We start from the raw sequence: 24,303 nt of genomic DNA on the forward strand, positions 1-24,303 counted from the left end.
TCATTCACTCACTCAGCAAACCCTCTCAGGTCCCTGGCACCAGGCCAGGCACTGAAGTTGAAGCAGGATAAGACAGAGCTATGTCCTCAAGATGTTAGTAATTCAGTAGGGTGAAGCAGGCACATGAACGAGGCAGTTGTATGCACAGATGCAGTGTACTGGATTCAGTGAGGGCTGTAACTAACGCTGACTTTGTTCTCTTGATAAAATGGGGCCTCAGGAGCCAGACCGCCCCAAGCCTGTAGGCCTGTGCCTAGGCCAGGAGTGGCCGGGGTCCCAGAACATGACAGAGGGTGCAGGTCGGGCTGAGGGGTCTGGCCCCACCCCTCACCCTCACCCCCGAGTGCACAAATTTTTGTGCACCAGGCTACTAGTGCCCATTATAAAAATCTAGAAAACTGTAGAACTGTTAGATAACAGTTTTCAAACACTGGACAACAGTCAGCAAAAAAACTGTGGTCCATCGCTGAGAGGAGGAAAAAAAATGAGAGGCCTAGGAACGCCCTGGCTTTTGTACAGAGACAGTTTCTAGACTACAAATCTAGGAGGGAATAAAAGAGCCCAGCAATCTTGTTGAGTTGAGGAGACACAGAACAGTTCAGGGAGGCAGACTCACCTGGATATTTCAGGGAAAGGTTTTGGGAAGGAGAAATATACAGAGGGAGAACTTTGGACATCAGTAAAGCATCTCTTCAGTCTCTGAGTGAATAACTGTGTATCCACAGGCTGAAATTCCATGAATTCAGGCAACAAACAAATGCCAGGACAGAATAATTGCTGGAAAATCATGACCCAAACAATTCCTAGGACTCAGAGTGCCTTGTGAATCATTCCTAGGACTGAGAGAGGACTCAGGGAGGCTTGGCCAGAGTAGAACAGTGAACAGCTTTTTGAATATATAGGGCATTCACTAGACACCAGAAACTGCCCTCAAAAAAGTATATAAATAAGCTTCAGAAGGTTCAGTCAATCTGTAAATGACTTAATTACCTGCCAGAACAAAACTAAACAGTATTTAATTTTTTAAATTCAGCTTTTGAAAATATTAACTTAAGAATATTCTGTATCAAAATTACTAATCAGACAAAGAAGCAGGAAAATATGACCCATAAAATAAAAAATAGCCAATAGGGACATGATTCATAATCCTAAACTCATAGAACATAAATCAATAAAGATTTTCAATGTGCTCAATTTAAATAAAACAAATGATTTAAATAAAACAAATATAAGGAGATAAATGAAGAGATACAAAAGAACCAAATATCAGAAATAAACATTTTTCGAATAGCATCATTAGCATAGTAAAAACAATAAGTATCAGTTAATTTGAAGACATATCAATAGAATTTAGTCATATCCAAATTAATTATAGAAAATGACTAATTGCTTGACTTTTAATTATGCTGAAAATATAATTAACATCATTAGTGACTTGTGGACTTGTGAGACAATATTGTGTTGTAATGCATGTGTAATTGGAGTCTAGTAAGGAGAGCCCAGGAGAGATGAAAACATATTTGCATAAATAATAGCCAAAATGTTTCCAAATAGGATTAAAAGTATAAACTCATAATTCCAATATAGTCTGTAAGCTCAAGGTGGATAAACGTAAAAACACACACACACACACACACACACACACACTCATACACACCACACACCACACACACACCACACACACACACACCACACACACACACCACACACACCACACACACACACCACACACACACCACACACCACACACACACTCATACACACACACACACACACCACACACACACACCACACACACACACACACCACACACACACACACACACACACACACACACACACACACACACACACACACACACACCACACACACACCACACACACCACACACACCACACACACACACACACACACACACACACACACACACACACACACCACACACACACCACACACACCACACACACACACCACACACACACACACACACACACTCATACACACACACACACACACACACACACCACACACACACACCACACACACACACACACACACACTCATACACACACACACACACACACACACACACCACACACACACCACACACACCACACACACACACCCACCATAAACACACACCCACCATAAACACACACACACACACTCACTCGCGCATATCATACATTAGTTATAGGAATTATATTGATAAAGATTTTTACTTATTTAGTGAATTTATTGGAGTGATACCGGTTAATTAAGCTTTATAGGTTTCAGGTGTACAATTCTGTAATACATCATCTGTATATTGTATTGAGTGCTCAACACCCCAAGTCAAGTATCCTTCCGTTGCCTTTTATTCCTCCTTTATTCTCTTCTATTTCCCCTCATCCCCTTAAAGATAATATTTTTTATAACTGGGTTAAACAGAAAAGAATTAATGGCACATTATGTAGAGAAAATCAAAGTAAGGAGAACCAAATTTCTCACCAGAATCAATGCTACTGAATTCAGTAAACAACAGATGACATATTTGAAGTGCTTAAAGATGAAATAAAAAGTAAATTTTTTCTATAATTCTATAATTTAACAAACATATGATACAATCTTGCCATGAAATACTAGTCAACAATTAAAAGAAACCAACTATTAATACATGGAACAACATGGATGAACTTGAAGGTAATTACAATGTGTGAAAATATAAATTTAAAATGAATATATATTGTATGATTCCATTTATATAATGTTTAAGAAATGACATTATAAAAATGGAAAACATATGTGTGGTTGCTAGGGATTAGAGATGGGAGGGGTGAGAATGCTATTAAAGTAGCATCAGGGAGCCTTTTGATGATGGTAGTCTGTATCTTCATTGTGGTGGCAGTTGCATGAATATACATATAAGAAAATTGCAAAGATTTACACACACACACAAATACATGCACAAGTGAGGGACTGTATAACTGGTAAAAACTGAATGAACTCTTTGGATGGTAGCAATGTCACATTCCTGGCTTTGCTATTTTGCAGATAATGCAAGATGTTAATACTAGAGTGAAGGGGGCATGTGACTGCACAGTACATTTCTTGGTTGCTTCCTTTGATTCTATAATTATTTTAAAATAAAAAGAAATATAAGGCACATGGAAATAACGAGGGGAAAATTTGACCTAGATTTCTATCTATAATAATAAAAACGTAATATGCAAATTGACCAAACAGCTGAACAGCAGAACGACTGTTCAGAGGACCACGCTATGACACCCACTGGTGCCAGGCCAGCCAAGGCGGGTGCGATGCAATTGGTTGGGGGCCCAGCCATCACCCCATGATCACCCCACTGCAGCTCTGCGGCAGGTGGGCGTGGCCTCCCTCTGTGGGGGCGACCCATTGGGGGGCTCCTGGACTGCGAGAGGGCACAGACCAGGCTGAGGGACCTCTCCTCCCCCCAGTGCAAGAATTTCCCACAGTGGGCCTCTAGTATGCAAATAAAATATTTTTCAAAGTAAAGAAGGAAATATCAAATAAAAGTTATAGGGTCTACTCTGACCACTAGATCTGAACTATGAGAAATGTGAATAGAAGTTATTTAACTCAAACAAAAATAATATCAAATAGAAGTGTAGATCCATAGAAAATAAGAAATAGCTCCAGAGGTAGAATATTAATATAAAAGACATTTTCACATTTTTAATCTCCCTCAAAGATAATTACCTATTTATAGCAAAATTAACCATGTGGAATTTATAGCATGGGTGTAGAAAACTGTAAAATGTATGCCAACATTAACACAAAGGATGTATCGGTGTCAAGGGCATATGCTGATAGAAATCTGTAACTATCTCTTCTCTCTCAGGAACTTTTGCTTAGTCTCCTGAGCCATGACAGAGTTTTCAATTTAAAAGATTTTTCTTTGACTTTATGAATTCCATTATCCGTCCTTGCAGCCCTCTTTCCATTGAGGACTTCAGTGTCCATTGCACTCATCTCTCTTAATTGTATATATTTAAGTGGCTGACGAGGGTTAGGCTATTATGCCCATACTAATCAGCATGTGGGACCAGATTGGTGTCATTAGCCTATATAAGCCTCAGTTCCAAAGCCACGAGGAAGCTTGTAACATTGATTTCAACTACTTCAACTTACTCACTTAGGAGTTGGTCACTTCAATCAGGCAACCTTCAATTAGCTGCAAGTGATACATGAAGTGGAATTATTTCCAGTTGTATGTTGGAGGCAGAAGGGTGAGGAGAGGATGGTGAAGACTTCTTGAAATAATATAGCAAAATTGTGACAAAGAATGATTTTACCTTTCCATGTTTTTTTATCTTATATATTTATATTTTTTGCTAATAGAGAATGAACACAGCCTACATTTTAATTTGAGAATAATGGTAAAAATAACACAATGATAATTGTTTTAAAATAAAATATTGAACTACAAGATTATTTTTTATTTTTATTCTTCCCTCTTTTCCTTCTCTCACTCTCCTAATCTTAATTTTTTTTGTAGGTCTTGGTAATTGGAAGGAACCAAGAAAACAGTAGTTCACTTCAGACAATGAAAAGTTGAGTTTTTGAGACAAGTTGAGGCTGGGGTTGGAGGGAAGTGGCAAATAATAAAGAAATACTCTTCTATTGATGAGAAGTTTATTTTTAAAAAAAACTTAGAGAAAGGAAGTAATTTGGGAAATTGTGAGAAAGAATGAAACTCTGATGACTAATAAAGAGGCGATTTGGCAAGATTTGCTATTCATTAGTCTCCGTACATTTCTCAGAATCCACAGGGGACCTTCAGCACCACGCTATTAATTTTACAGTGATTTGTCAGTTTTCAGGTTTAATTTATATCCACTACAATTTATGCAGTTTCCCTGGCCAGTGTTTTTCAATGGTTAGAGTATCAAGGGTTTGATTCTGGGTCAAGGATGTGCACTGGGTTACAGGCTGGACCCCAAACCCCTGTTGGGGTGTTTAAGAGAGGCAGCCAGTCAATGTGTACATCAATGTCTCTCTCTCCCCCTTCTTTCCCTCCCTCCTTTCTACTCCCTCTAAAAAAAAGTCAATGGAAAAAATATCCTTGGGTGAGGATTAACAAAAAACAGAACAAAACAAAATTATGCAGAGTTTATAAGTATAGTTTGATAAACTTTGACAAATGTATACACCCATGTAATAACAACCAAAATCAAGATACAGGGTATTTTCATCAATCACTCAAAAATATTTTAAGCTTTTTTATAATAAATCATGTACCCAAATAGTCCTCCCACATCCCTGCCCCAAACACCTTTACCAACCATAGCAAAATCGGACCTACTTTATATTACTATAAGTTGGGCTTGCCTTTTGTAAAATTTTATTTGGATGAAGAGCTCTATGTATTCCTTCCACCTGGCGTCTTTTGCCCAGTTTAACAGTATTGAGAGTCATCCAAGTTTTCATAAGATACCAGTAGTCCATTAATTTTTTTATTGTAAAGTGTATCTTCATTGCATGTATTCCACAATTTGTTTACCCATTCCTCTGTCAGCCATTGTTGATTTTCCCCATAGTTTTGGCCATTATACTAGTATTTTCTGCATTTAAGCAAATGTATAAAACATACTTTTACCATTAACAATCTGTGTGCAAACTTGTTATACTGTAAATTAACATTAATAAATAGGGATATTAAAATTAAAATAAATTTTCTTTAAATTGAAATGTTGTATGTGTCAATAGTATGCCCTTGAGCTGTATAAGAAGCAGTTTTGAGTTTTACATAAACCAAAGGTGAAGTTGATAGATTTCTCAAACAAGAGAATTCTGCTCATCAGTATTCCATTTTGCAGATACTTTACTTGAACATAGATTAGAGAAGATTCTGATATTGCTGTTAATCATTAACATATTCTAGTTTTAGCATAAGGTTGGTGATTCTTCACAATGTGAAATTTATGAGTTGAATGACCACTATAACAATTGGCCTCATATTGTATTAAAAGGGCTATCAGTAAAGATAATGTTTCAAAGTTGTTTCTATGTATGAAAATATGTGTGTAATACTGTTTGCCTAGCTTTTCATTAAATCATCAGAGCTGTTTTGGGTCGTTTGCCAAAATAGGTAATTCAGATTCATATTGGTCACTCCACTCAATCTATATAAATATTTTGAAAATGAATCAATCACTCAATGGTCCAGATAGACCACTAAGATAGCCAAATTGAGTGAGTTAGCAGAATCTCTGTTCATTTGTATAGACTCAGACTAAGCAACTGCTAAGATCTGGGGAATAAAATGCTCATTGCAGTTAGTATATGTGCTCTACAGGAAATATCAACCAGGCTGGGTCTCTGTGTCAGTTCAGTTCATCCCTTGAGGGCTCAAGGGATGTAAAGTACCCTTTTAATTTATTTAATTATACTAGGCCTTAAGAATTGAAATAAATGTTGGGACTGTTGCTTATATTATGTTATTCTGCTCTGAAAGAGAGCCATGTACTGGCTGTGGTTAGTGGATGTCTAAATGCGGAAAAAGAGTGGTTCTCTTCTGTATGTGGCACAAGTTAGAAATATACAAGACATGATCTCTATGTAAACTGTGTTACATAACTATTATGGGTGCCTTATTAATTTATAGACCTTTGAAAATGCTGGCATCATTTCTACAATATACAAGCATTTGGGTTATTATATCTGATTAAATCACTTCCTTAATTCCCTATACTTTTAACCTAAAGTCATAGTCCATTGAAACAATCACAAAAGACCCATTAAAATCTGACTTTGAATAACTATCCCATCATTATCTTTAGTCAACTTTGGCTCTAGACTTATTAATTCATTCTTTCCTTATGATGTTTTTCAAACTGTGTTTAATTTAGAGGAAAGAAATGGTTCCAAGAGGTTACATGACACCTACTGGCTGAACCAGGACTGACTCCTATTGCTCACTCTACTGCATTATGTTGCTTACTCTATAACTATGGCTTCTAAAGTGGTTGAAAAACTACTACTTTTTTTAAGTGACAGCTTTTATTAAAGACTTGGAAAAATCTAAGTAAATTGTTTTTACTTGAGGAATTACCTGACTTGCTTATATGTAGTGCTAGATCTACTTAGTGTTAAACTTTTTTTTTATTTGCAACAAAGAACCGGTGAATATTGAATACAGAATCCCTCATGGACCGCAGTCCCTGGCATCTATAGAAAGCCCTGTACTAGAGGCACTGCATTAAAATACCATCTTTTCACTGTCTTTAAATTCTGTAATGTACTTCCACTCAGAGAGAGTTACAGTTTATTTTTTGTAGCAATCTCCTGTAAAATATTTGATCCCAAACTGATCTTTTGTTATTGACATATAAAAATATGGCCAGTTTGAAAATATAAAAGGCAGAAATGAAGCTCCTCAGCACCTAGTTTTTATATTTTTTGAGAAAAACACATTATATAAGCAATTTTCATCATTGCATAAGAGAAAAACCTACATATATGTTAGGTATCAAATACTGTTATTTTTAACACACTGATGCAGTAATAAACCCAAGTACGAGCTAATATACATAATTGGTTGTAATATATTATGCACAGCACGGGGTAGAAAGTTCATGGATTAGAAAAGATATATAATGTTATGCATTTATGAAAATATCAGGTGTCACCGTAAAACAGATGCAAATAATTTGAAGAAACCAAACTATATAACAGACATTTACATTTGTATAGTAAATAGGCATATATTTTTTCTCATTTAATAATATATTCTGTCCTACAAGAAATATTTTAATACTATTCAATAGAAAGGTAAAATTTTAACCTCTGAGAAAGGAAAATATAGGTATAAGATAAAATTGTTAGAAGAAGGAAAAAATTCTTGGGATACACATTTATCTACACTAATAAAAGAGAAACATGGTAATTGGCGTACGACTGCTACCCTTTTCATTGGCTAATCAGCGAGATATGCAAATTAACTGTCAGCCAAGATGGCGCCGGCAGCCAGGCAGCTTGAAACTAACATGAGTCTTGCTTGCCTCAGTGACGGAGGAAACCAACGTTCCCCATCTGCTGCTGCAGGCCTCTGAGCGGGCAGTTTAAGAAACTCTGTAACAAATACAGCCGGGCTTCAGCCAGCAGATTCGCAACATTGTAAGCAAAGGCCAGAAACCTACTTTCAGCCGCGGAGGCCTAAGAGCTGGAGCCAAGCCTCAAGGTAAAGCTGGCCCAGAATTAAAAAAAAAGAAAGAAAAAAAGGAGCAGTTGGGAGCTTCAGTCACCCCCAGCCTGAAAACAGCCCTCAGCCCCTCACCCAGACTGGCCATTCACCCCAGTGGGGACCCCCACCCTGAAGGGTGTGTGACCAGCTGCAAACAGCCATCATCCCCTCATCCAGGCTGGCCAGGCACCCCAGTGGGGACCCCCACCCTGATCCAGGATACCCTTCAGGGCAAACCAGCCGGCCCCACCCATGCACCAGGCCTCCACCCTATATAGTAAAAGGGTAATATGCCTCCCAGCACCGGGATCAGTAGAGCCATGAGGCCTCCCGGCACCGGGATCAGCTTGACAGGGGGCAGCGCCCAAACCCCCTGATCGCCCTGCGGCTCTGTGTGTGACAGGGGGGCGGGGCCACAACCTCCCTATCCGCCCTGCTCTGTTCGTGACAGGGGAAGGCGCCCCTACCCCCTGATCAGCCCTGCTCTGTGCCTGATAGGGGGGAGCTCCCCAACCCCCCCCCCCCAACGGGCCCTGCTCTGTGTGTGATGGGGTAGAGCCATAACCTCCCCATCGGCCCTGCCCTGAGTGTGAGAGTGGCGGGGCCCTAATCCTCTGATCGGCCCTGCTCTGTGGGTGATAGAGGGCGGTGCCCCAACCCCCTGATGGGCCCTGCTCTGTGTGTGATGGGGGCAGCACCCCACCCCCCCTGATTGGCCCTGCTCTGTGCGTGACAGGGTACAGAGCCCCAACCCCCCTGATGGGCCCTGCTCTGTGAGTGACAGGGGGCATTGCCCCAACCCTCTGATTGGCCCTGCCCTGTGCGTGACAGGGGGTGGCACTACAACCTCCCCATCGACCCTGCCTTCAGTGTGACAGGGGATGGTGCCCCAACCCCCCAATCGACCCTACCTGGAGCGTGACTGAGGGTGGCATCACAACCTCCCAATCTCCCTGCTCTGTGCATGACAGGGGGCGGTGCCCCAACTCCTCAATCGGCCTTGCTCTGAGCCCGACCAGGGGCTGCACCTAGGGATTGGGCCTGCCCTCTGCCACCCGGGAGCAGGCCTAAGCCAGCAGTTCGTTATCTCCCGAGGGGTCCCAGACTGCGAGAGGGCACAGGCCGGGCTGAGGGGCCCCCCCTTCTCCCCGAATGCACAAATTTTTGTGCACCGGGCCTCTAGTGTGGATAATAAAAGAGTATTAAACACTGTCAGAACAGGAAAATTCAATACTTGCATTGAACAAATTTAATAAGCACTAGCTTTTTGAAAGACTGTTGCCTACAAAGAAAAATAGTGAGTCTACCTACCCTTTCCTCACACTTAATGGCTATCAGCTGCAAATTAAAAGAACTTTAAGAAATATGACAGAGTGGCAGTGGGTTAGAAATATATAAATTACTGAGAAATAGTAAATCAGCCTTTTTAAAAGTATGCAATACTATATAAATACTCTGTCAACAGAATTGTATGCCTGAGGAAGAATTAAGCATATATAGGTAACATTAATTGGGGTAAAATATAAATTGGCTGCATGAAACTAGAAATCAAATACAAGGAAAAAAACACACTAGAAAACACAAAAGACATGGAGATTAAATGATATGTTGCTAGGAAAGAATCAAAAGATACTTTGAAACAAATGAAAATGAATATGCAACAATCAAAAATCTATGGAACACAGCAAAAGCAGTTATAAAAGGTAAGTCATAGCATTACAGCCCTATCTCAATAAACAAGAAAAAGCTCTAATAAGGAATCAAACATTACACCAAAAGAAACTTGAAAAAGAACAACAAAGTCCAAAAGAATTAGAAGGAAGGAAATAAAGATCAGAGCAGAAATAAACAAAATACAGTCTAAAACAACAACACAAAAGGTCAATGAAACCACGAGCTGGTTCTGTGAAAAGATAAACAAGATTAACAAACCTTTAACTAGAGTTTCAAGAAAAAAGAGAGGAACCAAATAAATAAAATCAAAGACAAAAGAGAAGTAAAAAATGCCCACTAAGAAATACAAAGGATTGTAATAAAACATTACAAAAAAACTATATGCCAACAAGTTGGACAATTTGGAAGAAATGGATAAATTCCTAGAAACATACAATCCTCCAAAATTGAATCAGGAAGAATTAGAAATCTGAATAGACCAACTAAAACTAATAAAATTGGAGCAGTATCAAAATGCTCCCAACAAACAAAATCCTGGACCTGATGGCTTTTGAGGTAAATTTTACCAAACATTCACAGAAGAACTAACACATATACTTCTCAAATTATTCCAAAAAGTTCAGTAAGGGAGAAGACTCCTAAGCACTTTTATGAAGCCAGCATTATCCTAATTCCAAAGTCAAATAAAGAAACTTCAAAGAAAGAAAATTATAGGCTAATAATACTGATGAACATAGATACTAAAATCCTCAGCAATATATTAACACACTGAATCCAGCAATACATTAAAAAAATCATACACCGTGATAAAAATGAAGGGTTACAATCAAGTAATCATACCAATAGATGCAGAAAAGCATTTGGTAAAATCCATCATCCATTTTTAATAAAAATTCTCAGAAAAGTGCGACCAGAGGGAATGTAACTCAACATAATAAAGGCCATATATGACAAACCCACAGCCAACATCATACTCAACGGGCAAAAACTAAAATTATTTCCAGTAAGATCTGGAACAATACAGAGATGTTTGTTTTCACCACTCTTATTCAACACTAGAGGCTCGGTGCACGAAATTCATGCATGGGAAAGGGGTGTTCCCTCAGCCTGGCCTTCAACCTCTTGCAATCCAGGACCCCTCGGAGGATGTCTGACTGCCAGTTTAGGCCCGATCCCACGAGATCAGGCCTAAACTAGAAGTTGGACATCTCTCTCGCAATCTGGGACCACTGGCTCCGAACTGCTTGCCCCTAACCCCTCTGCCTGCCTGCCTGATTGCCCCTAATGACTCGTCTGTCTGCCTGATCGCCCCTAATGACTCATCTGCCTGCCTGATTGTCCCTAACTGCCTCTGCCTCGGCCCCCGCTGCAGCGGCTTCACCTGAAAGGATATCTAGAAGGACGTCTGGAAGGATGTCTGGCTGTCTGGTCTAATTAGCATATAATGCTTTTATTATTATAGACTAGAGGCCAGGTGCATAAAAATTCATGGACTTGGGGGGGGGGGGTCTGCCTGCACCCTCTTGTGAGCAGGAGCCCTCCGGGGATGTCTGAATGACGGTTTAGTGCCACTCCCCGGAGGAGCGGGCCTAAGCCACAGTCAAGCTTCCCTCTCCAGAAGGCAACCTGCGGTCTGAGCAGGGGATGGCACCGGCTGGTGAGCAGCCGGCCCTGCCTCCCAATTGAACCCTCCACCACCACTGGTCACCACCACCCCCCAATCGCCATCCCCTCCCCCTGCCCGCTGGCACCCACCTTGGCTGGTCTGGTGCCTCCCGCTCAATGGCTCCACCCCCCCACCGACCAGTCATTCCACCATTCAATCAATTTGCATATTAGGCTTTTATTATATTAGTACTGAAAGTCCTAACCACAGCAATCAGACAAGAAAAAGAAATAAGTGGCATCCAAATTGGGAAGGAAGAAATACAACTGTCATTATTTGCACATGAGTAGATGCTTTCCTAAAGAGGACATACAAATGGCAAATAGAATTATGAACAGAGGCATAATGTCACTAATGAGAGAAATACAAATTAAAACTACAATGAGATATCACCTCACACCTGCCAGAATGGCGATTACCAGAGTGTATAGGAGGTAGAGGTCAGTAGAAGAGGGCAAAAGGAGAATAAATGGTGATGGAAGGAGACTTGACTTGAAGTGGTGACGCAAAATACAATATACAGATGATTTATTATAAAATTGTGTACCGGAAACCTATCTCATTTTATTAACCAATGTCAGCCCAATAAACTTAATAAAAAGTTAAAAAATCAAGCAAAGGTACATACCCCTAATGAATAAGATAATCATCATTTGATCCAGATATATACCACCCAACATGAAACTGAAAGAACAATTGCCATCCCTGTGTCCTATTTCCATATATGAATATTTTTATAAACAGATGCAATATATAAAACACATACTTTGGACTTGAAGTATCTTGTCTCTAAACGTGGCTTATTACATTGCACTAGGCACTGGACCTCTCTGGTCTGGTACTCCTCCTCTAAAATTAAGTTCTACCAAACTTAAAATATATCATGTTCTTAAGAAGAACAATTCTGTTTTAAATTATGGTCTGCATTTACATATTTATTGTAATTCAATAAAATAACTTTGGCACTCCTCTATGCCAGCATTACTCAGGCCTAAAACAGATACATTTTGGTAACTCTTATATTCCAAATACTACACTATGCTGGAGATACAAAGTAATTATAAAATAGTGCCTGCACTAAATAACATAAGGTCAATTATAAAGAAAAATCCGTAAATGAGTATAATGTTATAGAAATGTAAGTGCTATAACGGAATCTTTGTCAAATATTTTCAAATGACATTGAAGCTTAAAATTGAACATAATCAATACTTTCTCAATATTTGAAGGTGAAGAATGGGTGTTTCATAGGTATCAACCCTTGAACTCGGGAAAATAGATATGTGTAGAAGTTAATGTGGACAGCCGTTGGCTTTATTTTTCTTCCTCATTAGATGATGAACTTCATGGGAACAAGCTGTCACGTGTTGTTGTTTTCAGTGCTACATTATTAAGACTAAGCATTAGGATAGCAAGTGGATGCTCAGTATCTGTTTAATGAATAGATCATAACAAAAAAGTCTAACATAATCAACAATACTCATTGTATAGCTTAGTGTTCAATAATATTTATTTATTTAAATTTAAAGTGAAGCAAAACTTTACTACATTATAATAATATATGTATTTACTTTAAAATAAAGTAAAAATAGTCCCCAAACTTATAATTAAAAACATTAAAAATTAAATATAACATGATTTATAGTTTATATAAAGTTGCATTTATTACACTTTTAACAACATATTTAAGAACAATATTTAGAACTAGAGGCCCGGTGCACAAAAATTTGTGCACTTGGGGGGAAGGGGGGGGTCCCTCAATCTGGCCTGTGCCCTCTCGCAGTCTGGGACCCCTCGGGAGATAAAGCCCTGCTGGCTTAGGCCTGCTCCCGGGTGGCAGAGGGCAGGCCCAATCCCTAGGTGCAGTCCCTGGTTGGGTTCAGAGCAGGGCCGATTGGGGAGTTTGGGCACCGCCCCCTGTCATGCACAGAGCAGGGCGGATTGGGAGGTTGCGATGCCACCCTCAGTCATGCTCAGGGTAGGGCCGATTGGGGGGTTGGGGCTCCTTACCCTGTCACACACAGAGCAGGGTCGATCAGGGGGTTGGGGAGCTCCCCACTGTCACGCATAGAGCAGGGTCCATCAGGGGAGTTGGGGCACCGCCCCCTGTCACACACAGAGCAAGGCCAATCAGGGGGTTGGGGCACCACCACTGTCACACTCAGGGCAGGACTGATGGGGAGGTTATGGCTCTACCCCATCACACACAGAGCAGGGCCCGTGGGGGGGGGGGGCGCCACCCTCTATCACCCACAGAGCAGGGCCGATCAGGGGGTTGGGGCACCGCACCCTGCCACACACAGAACCACAGGGCGATCAGGGGGTTGGGGAGCTCCCCTGTATCAGGCACAGAGCAGGGCTGGTCAGGAGGTTGGGGCGCCTTCCCTTGTCATGAACAGAGCAGGGCGGATAGGGAGGTTGTGGCCCCACCCCCTGTCACACACAGAGCCGCAGTGCGATCAGGGGGTTTGGGCGCTGCCCCCTGTCACGCTGATCCTGATGCCTGGAGGCCTCGCGGCTCCGCTGATCCCGGTGCTGGGAGGCATATTACCCTTTTACTATATAGGATAGAGGCCTGGTGCATGGGTGGGGCTGGCTGGTTTGCCCTAAAGGGTGTCCTGGATCAGGCTTGGGGTTCCCACTGGGGTGCCTGGCCAGCCTGGGTGAGGGGATGATGGCTGTTTGCAGCTGGTCACACACCCTTCAGGGTGTGGGTCCCCACTGGGGTGCCTGGCCAGCCTGGGTGAGGGGATGATGGCTGTTTGCAGCTGGTCACACACCCTTCAGGGTTGGGGTCCCCACTTGTGTGCCTGGCTAGTCTGGGTGAGGGGCTGAGGGCTGAAGCTCCCAACTGCTCCTATTTTTCTTTTTCTTTTTTTTATTCTGGGCCAGCTTTAGCTCTGGCTCCGGCTCTGAGGCCTCTGCTGCTGAAAGCAGGTATCAGGTTTGTTTTGGTTCTATAATCGAAACAATGTATAACTCCAGCTCTGAGATCCTGGCTCACTGAAAGCAGGTTTCTGGGGTTTTGTTTAGCTTCTATATTTGTTACAATGTTTCAAACTGCAGACTCAGAGGCCGGCAAGGCAGGCGGGGAACATTGGTTTCCTCCGTCACTGAAACAAGCAAGCCTCATGTTAGTTTCAAGCTGCCTGGCTGCCAGCCGCCATCTTGGCTGGCAGTTAATTTGCATATCGCCCTGATTAGCCAATGGGAAGGGTAGCGATTGTATGCTAATTACCATGTTTCTCTTTTATTAGATAGAATGGTAGATTTTTTCCATTTACTTCCACAAACAATGAATCAAATATATTTATTGTTTTCCATCACCAGGTAATAAATGGCCCTTAAATGCTTGTCAACAGCCATAAACCAGAACTCTTTACCAGTATAGATTACTTTTTAAAAATTATGGGATACTGTCTTTAATTTAATGTATTGGCTTGATTTGATGGAAGGAAAAGTCATTTGGAAATGATTTTTCCTGCTGGGAACATCTTTCAATACAGTTCTTAGCCCTTCCCTGTTAGATCTCTTTTTATTCCTCTGTCCTTACATACTTCAATAGCTTTTTGCTCTCTTTCCATCTATGAGCATGCCAGTGGCATCCCCAAGTTCCTTTTCATCTCATTTTTGATGTTCCTATACAATTTTATACCTCATCTTTTCCGGTGAACACAGGGAATAATTTTAAGTACTTTAAAAATTATCTTCTTCAACTTCACATTGGCAAAATATATTATATAACGAGAGACAATCTACTAATGTATTATTTTTACTTATGTTCCAGCCCTTAGTTTTGAGTGCTTTAATTACTTCACCATTTTTTTTTCTGTAAAATAATTTTAGCTTTGGCATTTTTGTACACATCTAATTTTGACCATATCCTCATTAATTTCAATAAGTATGGGGATATGTATTTTTTAAAGTATTTGCATTCATGATTATTTCTTTTTTATTAGTTGCTTGAGATCATTAAACATAGCTTCCAAGTTCATTATTGCATATAACTTTCTAATAAAATATAAGAAATAACATAAGTTGACATAATAATTTTTAAAGCTCTAATCATTGTGTTCTTGCAAATAGACATTTTTCTTGTGGTAGTTTCTGTCGTCTTGCTTTCAGATGGAATTAAATATTATTAAGCTTAAGTTATTTTGATATTAATTATCTGCTTTTGGTAATGTTATGTTCATTCCACTGCCTACTAAGACAAAACTTATTTTTATTTTTTGCTGTTATTTTGTGTGTAATGTCATATTCAAAACCATAAAAGCATCTTAAGGAAGTAGCAAAGTTCAACTTGTGCTACTTGTACACAATATAAATATATGTGCTATCATCCACTATTTATTAATCAGTGTGCATCCTTTTTTTAAAATATATTTTTATTGATTTCAGAGAGGAAGGGAGAGGGAGAGAGAGATAGAAACATCAATGATGAGAGAGAATCATTGATCAGCTGCCTCCTGGACACCCCACAATGGGGATCAAGCCTGTAACCTGAGCGTGTGCCCTGACCGGGAATCAAATCGTGACCTCCTGGTTCATATGTTGGTGTCCAACCACTGAGCCATGCCGCAGGGCAGTGTGCATTCTTATTTAGATATTTTTTCCTATGAAATGTTACTAATGCATTTGACAATGAGAAGCAATAGAGATATAATGTTTATTTTCATTGCTGAATAAATAAAAACAATATATATGAAAGTATTTTATAAATAAAAATATTTTTGGCCTGTCAACAAAACATAAGAGAATTTACATATAAATTTCATTTATAAGCAGAGTGTCTCAGTAATGCCAAGTACATTGCTTTGGAAACATCAAAGTTACAATGTTATGATATGGCCTTATGGTTCTTCTTACTGAGTTTATTGGGATGACTATGGTTAACAAATTTATACAGGTTTCAGGTGCACAATTCCACAACACATCATGTTGTGAGTTCACCACCCCATGAACTCACAACAAGTCTCCTTTGTTCTGTGTTTTATAGCAGAGATTTTCAACCTGTGTGCTTCGGCACCCACACTGGTATGCCACAAGAAATTTTAAAACATGCAATACCTGACTATTTAGTCAGGGGCACTGATTTCTTTTCCCTTAGATTGTCAAATAAAAATAATGACAATAGCCAACACAACAATAGCCGTTCAGTGTGAATGAATCCAAATTATATTTATTTTTTGTTAGGTTAGCAAAAAACATATTTTTTGGTGTGCCATGAAATAAAAAAGGTTGAAAATTGCTGTTTTATTGCCATCAACCCACTACTTTAAATTTGTAGCTTAATAAATTTTGGTATTGTCACCCACCGGAGGCAGCTTCCAAAGGGGCCTATATAAGTAAGGGAGCAACTGGGGTAGATGGGTAGTTGGATGATGGATGAAAACTAACTTTAGGTGAACTCCTACTTCATACAAGGGAATGTGTTTACATAAATCCTTTTAATACACTAATGACTCCTTGAGGTCTCTTTTTTCTTTCTTTTCAATTTATATTTACAATTTAGAAACTTAAACACTAATGCAATGTATCTACTTTCACTAAACTTAAAAATCTGTAAGTGATAGAACAAGAATGTGATTATGGACACTTTGAAATTTATAATCCATGCTCCTTTGTTCTTCCTGTAGTTCTGCCTTGTGTATGACTGATTTGGCCAACGATCTCCAACCATCTTTCTTATCTCTGTATATCACCCTTGAGTTGTTTTCTTTACTCTCAGGATTGATTGTGTAATAACAGTGAGAGTGTTTCTCTCCCAGAAACATTTTAATTTAAAGGTAAATCCTTTAAATTAAATGTCATAAACTAGTAAATGAAGAAGGGCTTAATTTTATTTGGAGCTTTATTATGCCTCTGCTTTTTATAACCATGTTTCTTATTGTAAGGCCAACCATTCCATTTATATAGACACTAAATTTGTTGTTCTTATTAATCCTCACCTGAGGATATTTTTCCATTGTTTTTTAGAGAGAGTGGAAGGCAGGGGGAGAGATAGAGAGAAACATCCATGTGAGAGAGGCACATTGGTTGGTTGCCTCCCTTACACACCCCAACCAGGGCCAAGGATGGAACCTACAATGGAGGTATGTGCCCTCAACTGGAATGCAACCCAGGACCCTTCAGCCTGCAGGTTGATGCTCTATTCACTGAGCAAAACCGGCTAAGGCCATACACTAAAATTTTTATACACTTTTACTGATAGAATAAGCAACATAGCTAAGCTATTTTAATAAAAAGCTTTGTATGAGAAAATCATGTATTCAAATCTGAGCTCCACTAACTTCTGGCTATGTGAAATTTGTTTGAATTCTCAAAACACCCATTGCCTTTGTTGTTTCATTTGCCAAGTGATCTCTCAAATGGTTGTTTGGAGGATTTGAGACACTGTATTCAGAAGTGATGCTGCTTATTAGTGATTAAGAACACTATGTACCCAGGAAATCTATATATATAAAGAGCCAGGAGCCATCACATCTGAAACAACAAAACAGATGACCGAACAGGCTGTGTGGGGCAACCAGGCTGGAAGAGGGGTTAGTGAGGGATGACCAGGCTGGCAGGAGCGGGCAGTTAGGGGTGACCAGGCTGGCGGGGGGGGGGGCAGTGAGGGGCAACTAGGCCAGCAGAGGGGGGCAGTGAGGGGCAACAAGGGCAGCAGGGGGGAAGTTGGGGGTGACCAGGCTGGCAGGGAGGGGCAGCGAGGGGAGACAAGGCTGGCAGAGGGGAATAGTGAGGGGCAACCAGGTCAACAGAGAGGGGAAGTGAAGGGCTACCAGGCTAGCAGGGGGGACAGTTAGGGGTGACCAGGCTGGCAGGGTGGTTAGTAAGGGACAACCAGGCTGGTGGAGGGGGTGGTTAGGGGAGACCAGTTCAGCAGGGAAGGCAGTTGGGGGTGGCCAGGCCAGCAGTGGGGGGTAGTAAGGAGCACCCATGCTGGTGGTTGGGACAGTTAGGGGGACCAGGCTGGCAGGGGGGGGCAGTTGGGGTAGACCAGGTTGGCGGGGGGGGGGGGGTTGGGGGTGAACAAGTGGCAGGGGGGGGCAGTTAGGGGCGATCAGGCTGGCAGGCAGAGGCAGTAAGGGGTGATCAGGCTGGCAAGGGGGCCAGTTAGAGGTGATCTGGCAGGCAGGCAGGTGAGCAGTTAGGAGCCAGCAATCCTGGATTGTGAGAGGGATGTCTGACTGCCGGTTTAGGCCCAATCCTGGGTATCGGGCATAAACCGGCAGTCAGACATCCCCCAAGGGGTCCCGGATTAAAGAGGGTGCAGGCTGGGCTGAGTGAACTCCCCCTCATGCACTGATTTCATGCACCAGTCCTCTAGTCTTAGATAATAAAAATCTAATATGCAAATTGACAGAATGGCTGAACGACCAGTCGCTATGATGTGCACTGATCTCCAGGGGGCAGACACTCAATGCAGGAGCTGCCACCTGGTGGTGAGTGTGATACCAAAAGTAGAGCGCTGCTCAACCAAAAGCCGGACTCATGGCTGGCAAGTGCAGCAGCGGAGGCGGGAGCCTCTCCTGCCTCCGCAGCAGCGCTAAGGATGTCCGACTACAGGCTTAGGAGGGGAGCGGGCCTAAGCTCAGTTGGACATCCCCTGAAGACTCCCTGACTGTGAGAGGGTGCAGGCTGAGCTGAGGGACCCCCCCTCCAAGTGCATGAATCCCATGCACCGGGTTTCTAGTATATAATAAGAAACAAATGTGCCTACAATGTACCAGGCTTCAATCTAGTCTCAGTAACAGATGCCAAAATATGTGTCTTTTGATTAAGATGTACCTAAAAGAAAACATATTCCCAGGAAATGAAAGTTGTAAGAGGTGATATCAACCCCACCTCTCTGCATCTCTCTCTCTCTCTCTCTCTCTCTCTCTCTCTCTCTCTCTCTCTCTCTCTCTCTCTCTCCCTCTCTTTCTCTTTCTCTCTCTTGCTCTTTCTTTAACTCTCTCATATTCTCTCTTTACATTTTATTTGACATTTTATAACCTTCAAATAAACAGTCCTAAATAAAATAATATTAAATCATAGTTCAAAAACAAAGGAAAGTTAGTTGAAGGAAGTACAGTTAGTAGCCAGAAAATGAACAAAAAAACTTATTCAACAACCTTCTTCCACAAATGAAGTGTAACTTTTAATATATTTTAAATTTTATACATATATATCAACAAACATATGGATTTTCTATTGCTGCCTTAAGTTATCATATGTTCTATAACAATAATTTGTTTACAATATCATTATAGAATATTATGATGCCTGAAAACATAATTCCTCCTCATTATTTATTAATATTTTGCTCAAGCATAGAGAATGATTGTGATAAGATCATTTTTCAAGATACCTGCAAAGGCTGGAATTGGAATTTATTATAGTTGGTTTAATATGAAGAAATGTTGCTTATGACAAGCCTTGATATTAGCAGAATCTAAATTAGTTGGATGAAAGAGATTTTTAATAATAATCTTTATAACAAGAATTGATCTGTGGCTTCAATTGTCAATTTTCCTAACTAGGGTGGCTTATTTGTGTGTCACTTACTTTATTATATTCACCAATGTTTTAATACATTCCACTGAAAAATAACCTCACTGTTTTTCAATCTTGTAAACTAAAATGTATTTCAGGAGCATTAAAGTCTTTTACATTTTAGGCTGATAAAAAAGGAAAGTATAATTTGATGGTTACAGTGTCCTTGGGAATTTGTTTTACATTTGCTACAAAGTGTTGTAATAAAACATATACAAATTTATCCAAATAATTTATCAGTAGTTGTAGTGTTTCAATCACAATGAACTCATTACAGGTATTTTGTTTCAGATATTGGGGGATTCTTATTTATCTGGCTAAAACTTATTGAATAAATATAATTTGGGGAGGGGTTCTATTCACTTATTTGGTCAATATAATTGAATGATGGAATATCTGGAATGTTTTTCATCAGTTCATTTCTTGTAATCACATTTCTTGTAAGAATCCAAAATATAGTTGTTTGCCTTTGTACAGATAATTATTACATTTTCTGTTTTTTAGGGTTTAAGTTATTTTTATGTATAATTTAAAAAAATACATTAAATTCCTAATAATTATTTTTCTTAAAAGCAATTCTACGACTACCCCTTGGTTACTTATTTAATTAAATGCTGATGAGCTTTTAGATGGAAGTTAGTCTCTTGTTTCATTCACAAAGGATCATTAACACTTTATATTAAGTCAAATCAAAGACTTAGGTGAAATAAAATTAATCTTTAAAAAACATGTCCATGTATCTATGTCTACATTGATGTCTATATCCACTACATCTGTCCATCACTTATGTATGGCAAAAGATACCACAAAACATTCAGCAGAGAAATGGTAGTTATGGAAATACATATCTTTGTGAAAGAATGACAGCAAAAAGCATAACATAACCATGTAAAGATGTACAAATTCAATAGTAAGAGATAAGTAAATTATGGTAAACTAATAGTCCTTTCAATATATCAGACCAGAAACAATGCAACAAGGATTATATGTTGCTTCCCAAGATATGAGTTAAGAGCACTCTCATATTTTGCAGATAGAGTTGTTGTTTTGAAATTAGGCAAAATATACTAAAATTAAAATCAAAATTAAAAATATAGACAGTCTGAGAAGTAGTATATTCGAAGTCTTGGAATCTATCAATTAAAAATAAAGACACCAAGGTGTACGGACATATATGCAATGATATGTGTTAAATAATTGTGAAGAAAACATTTAAAACAAAACCCATTTCTATTAAAGGGCTAGATGTACTATGTTGTCTATGTACTACAACATATTATAAAGTCATTAAAAATGAAATAGAGTACTATAAAATAAGTTAGAAGAATTTTTTATTTTGTTATGTGAAAAATAATGTGGGTTATCAATAGACAAAAGGATAGTATATATATATATATATAGTGGCCAGATTATTATGACCACCTGATGTTTGTAGGCAAATTAGCTATAATTTTGTGTTGAAGTTGCTAGAGGGCCAGACCATTATAAATAGGGAAGCAGGTTGTTTACCATGACAGTAGAAGTGATTTTTTTCTGAAGATACGGGTAAACAATGCGGTTTAACAGCCTTTGAACGTGGGATATATTTGAACGTGAGTGGCCAGATTATTATGGCCACCCCATCAGTACTTCATTGGGCCACCTTTTGCCTTCAAAATTGTTGCGATTCTTCTTGGCATTGACTCCGAGATGTTGAAAGGTGATGCGAGGAATCTGACACCATGCCTGCTGAATAGCACTGTCCAGTTCTGTGAGATTTGATGGTTGTGGAACCAGCTGCCTGATGTCTCTTTTAACTTTGTCCCACAAATGCTCAATTGGATTGAGATCTGGTGATTGTGGGAGCCACCTAAGCAAGGTAAAGTCTCCCTCATGTTCTTGAAACCACTCCTGCACAATACGAGCACCGTGGCATGGCGCATTGTCCTGTTGGAAGAAGCCATCTCAATTGGATATGCCATCAACATGATAGGATGACCTGATCAGCAACGATACTTAGGAATGTTGTGCTATTCAGACATTGTTCCACATGAATTAAAGGGCCCAAATCATGCCAGGAAAACATGCCCCAAACCATAATACTGCCCCCACCAGCTTGAAGGATTGTACTCATGCATGTGGGGTGCATGCTTTCATGCTGTTTCCACCAAATTCTCACTCTGCCATCTGCATGATGCAACTGGAAACATGATTCATTGAACCACATGACTTTTTTCCAATGCTCGACTGTCCAATCCTTATGTTCCTGTGCAAATTGGGGACGTTTTATCTTGGTAATTGCAGACAGCAAAGGTGTTTGAACAGGCCTTTGGCTTCTATATCCCATATGATGCAGTGTACAGCTAATTTGCCTACAAACGTCAGGTGGTCATAATAATCTGGCCAGTGTATATTAGAATTTTACTCAGCCATAAAAAGAAAAAAGAAATCTTGTCATTTGCAACAACATGGATGGACGTAGAGGGTATTATGCTAAGTGAAATAAGTCAGACAGATAAATAAAAATACCACATGATTTCACTTATATGTGAAATCTAAAAAAAAAAAAACCAAACAAACAAAATAAAAAACAAAACCCACACAAACAAAACAGGAACAAACTCATAGATACAGAGAAAAAAATAATGGTTGTCAGATGGGAGGGGGGTTGGGAAGTGGTGAAAAGGTGAAGTAATTAAAAAGTACAATGCCAGATATAAAAACATCACAGAATGCATAGGGAATATAGTCAATAATACTATAATAACTATGGATAGTGTCAGATGGATATTTGACTTATGGGGTGATCACTTTGTAAGTTACTACAAAGTTACTATGCTGTACACCTGAAACCAATATAATATTGTATGTCAACTGTAACTGAAAAAAATAAAAATAAATTATGTGGATTAAAAAATTACATATATTATTTTGTTATCAAAAAAACCAAACAGCTTATAAAACCCTGCCTTTGAATGTAATCATTTGAGTCCAGAAAAAAAAAAATGTTGAGGAGCCGAAACCGGTTTGGCTCAGTGGACAGAGCATCGGCCTGCGGACTGAAAGGTCCCAGGTTCGATTCCAGTCAAGGGCATGTACCTGGGTTGCAGGCACATCCCCGGTGGGGGATGTGCAGGAGGCGGCTGGTCGATGTTTCTCTCTCATCGATGTTTCTGACTCTCTATCTCTCTCCCTTCCTCTCTGTAAAAAATCAATAAAATATATTAAAAAAAAAAATGTTGAGGAATGCATGCTACCTTGTAAACAAGGCTTGAGTGTTTGAGAAAGTGACTGTGACATTGCGTGTAGAGGGAGAGAATAACCCAAGCAGTGGGGTTGGGGTTATGAAGAAAGAATGAAAATAAAGAAAGATGCATTTTATTTATATATACATTAGAATATACATTCTATCCTTTTGAACTCACTTTTTTTCTTCACCGGATAGATCACATTCTGAGAAATACGTTAAAATCTAATTTTATTATTTATTTATTTATTTTTCTAATCTTTATTGTTGAAAATATTACATATGTCTCCTTTTTCCTCCATTGACCTCTCCCCACCCTCAATGCCTCCCCAGGCCTTCACCACCCTATTGTCTGTGTCTACGGATTATACATATGAGCATATAAGTTCACTGATTGATCTCCCCCTCCCCACTCTGCCTTCCTTCTGAAGTTTGACAGTCTGGTCGGTGTTTCTATGTCTTCTTCATTTTTAAAGTGTGTGTGTGTGTGTACCTGGAGAGCATTATGCTAAGTGAATAAGCCAGTTGGTGAAAGATAAATATCACATAATCTCACTCATTTGTGGAATATAATGAACAACATAAACTGATGAACAAAAGTAGATCCAGAGACATAGAGGCATCGAACAGACTGTCAAACCTCAGAGGGAAGGCAGGGAGAGTGGGAGGGGGGTTGGGTAAGAGATCAACCAAAGGACTTGTATGCATGCATATAAGCATAACTAATGGACACAGACTGTAGGGGGGTGAGGGCATGTGCTGGGGGTGGGAGTGGCTGGGGAGAGGTAAATGGGGGGAAAAGGAGACATATGTGATACTTTAAACAATAAAGAATTTAAATTAAAAACACACACAACATAAAATGTGTGTGTGTGAGGGGAGAGAAGGAGATGGAGGAGGTGGGGGGCTGGAAGAGGGATGTGGGAAGCCGCTGCTTGCCAATACTGTCATGAGCGTGCACCAAGGAACCCAGGAGGCCGATGGACCTTGAGCA

This window comes from Myotis myotis, unplaced genomic scaffold (genome assembly GCF_014108235.1).
Source record: "Myotis myotis isolate mMyoMyo1 unplaced genomic scaffold, mMyoMyo1.p scaffold_m19_p_1, whole genome shotgun sequence".
Taxonomy (NCBI): domain Eukaryota; kingdom Metazoa; phylum Chordata; class Mammalia; order Chiroptera; family Vespertilionidae; genus Myotis; species Myotis myotis.